This window comes from Octopus bimaculoides, chromosome 2 (genome assembly GCF_001194135.2).
Source record: "Octopus bimaculoides isolate UCB-OBI-ISO-001 chromosome 2, ASM119413v2, whole genome shotgun sequence".
NCBI lineage: Eukaryota > Metazoa > Mollusca > Cephalopoda > Octopoda > Octopodidae > Octopus > Octopus bimaculoides.
This window is the reverse complement of record NC_068982.1, coordinates 77,847,755-77,849,440: the sequence shown is the minus strand read 5'-3', so window position 1 is coordinate 77,849,440 and position 1,686 is coordinate 77,847,755. Positions and strand designations below refer to the sequence as shown.

The following is a 1,686-nucleotide window of genomic DNA, read 5'->3' as shown; positions in this document are numbered from 1 at the left end:
ATATATATATATATATATATATATATATATATATATATCCTCCCATAGATATACATATATACACACACACACTCACGTGCACGTGCATGTGCGATCCACATACATATGCGTATGCACGTACGTATATATACCCTGCTCCGCCCTACACACATAGATGCACATGTATACATATATCTACACTCGCATACACGCACACATATACTTACACACATACACATACAACTTCTGGCATCCCGTTTTGAGCTATGGATCACTACAGCCTCGTTAGTATTTCAAGCAGTAACTATTTGATTGTAAATATTATTATCATTGTTGTTGTTGTTGTTCTTCTTCTTCTTCTTCTTCTTCTTCTTCTTCTTCTTCTTATTATTATTATTATTATTATTATTATTATTATTATTATTATTATTATTACATCGCTATATTGTCAGGTTACGTATCTGAACTTATGTGAGCATCAATATCTACAAAGTGTAAATATCTGCACTGAAGGTGTAAAGATATAGAAGACATATTGTGCCTCTTTGGGTAATCATTTGTTATATTAGTTTAATGACGTTGCTGAAGTACCTTTAAGTTTACATATTTCAGTGATTCATGGTTGCGTTCCCAACGTATCATATAAGTTTAACTGTGTCTGAGCAACAAATTTTTCTCTTTAGTAAATCAGTCTACTACGTTTTTGAAAAGTCTATATTCTAGTTACTGTTGCACTGTTGCGTTCTGCAAGTGTCCTATACGAACGTACCTAAAAACATGTAGCGTTCTCATCCGGTCCTTCCATGGTATAGACTAGATGGCTGCAGCTAATGAGATTTCCACTCGGTGGGTGGGGGAGAGTTAATCCGAATTGTCGGAGTTATGGGGTGTTGCCCAAGGTTCCACACAAGGTTCCACGCAATGTGACTGAACCCGGAACCATGTAGTTTGGAAGCAAGCTTTTTACTACACAACTACGCCTGTGCCTGTAGCCACGCCTACGACCAAAACTACAAAAGAAAAGCAGAGTAGGGACAGCATCCAAGCTGCCTTTAAGGTACTAAACGAACTAGGTGAGCTTTAAAACTATTTCATCTTATTCATTAGCGCATGTAATCCCCATGTGGTCTTGAGTTCATTTCCATGGCGCGGAACCTTCGGTAGTTGTCTTCCACTTGAAGGTAGCCTTTTGTTTATTTCTATGTGCGTATGTGTGCGTATGTAACAAATAAGATGATGTGAGATTCATAAATTACCAAATATATTAATTGCAGTAAGGGGTGCCGAAGTGGACTAAGAGAACGGAAGTAAATTTCTGATGCCATACGTACTTTCAAACAATCCGGAAGCAAAAAAGAAAAGAAAAAACATATTATCATCTCCTCGGCGGGGAATCGAACCCCGGTCTCCCGCGTGACAGGCGGGGATACTTACCACTATACTACCGAGGATTGGATAATTTCTTGCTTCAGTTCAGTGCTTTTGATTATAGGTAAACTTTTTCAACTTGTTAACTATTAAGTGTTTTTCAATATAGAATTAACTTAAAACTACTGTATATTGCAATAATGTGGCAAATTTTCTCTCACGCTCAATTGCTACCGTCTTTATTTCAACAGACTATTTGTAAAGTTTTCATTTACCATTTTAATCATTAATTTGGATGCACTGCGACTAAGAATCGCCAATGGTTGAATGTTTAATAAT

At 36.7% G+C, this 1,686-nt stretch overlaps 1 non-coding gene across 1 annotated transcript; it reads right to left on the bottom strand.

Annotated features, from left to right (window-relative positions):
* Positions 1 to 1,358: 1,358 nt before the first annotated feature.
* Trnad-guc (transfer RNA aspartic acid (anticodon GUC)) lies at positions 1,359 to 1,430 on the bottom strand. The gene has a single exon. It is a non-coding gene; the product is annotated as a tRNA-Asp (tRNA).
* Positions 1,431 to 1,686: the final 256 nt, after the last annotated feature.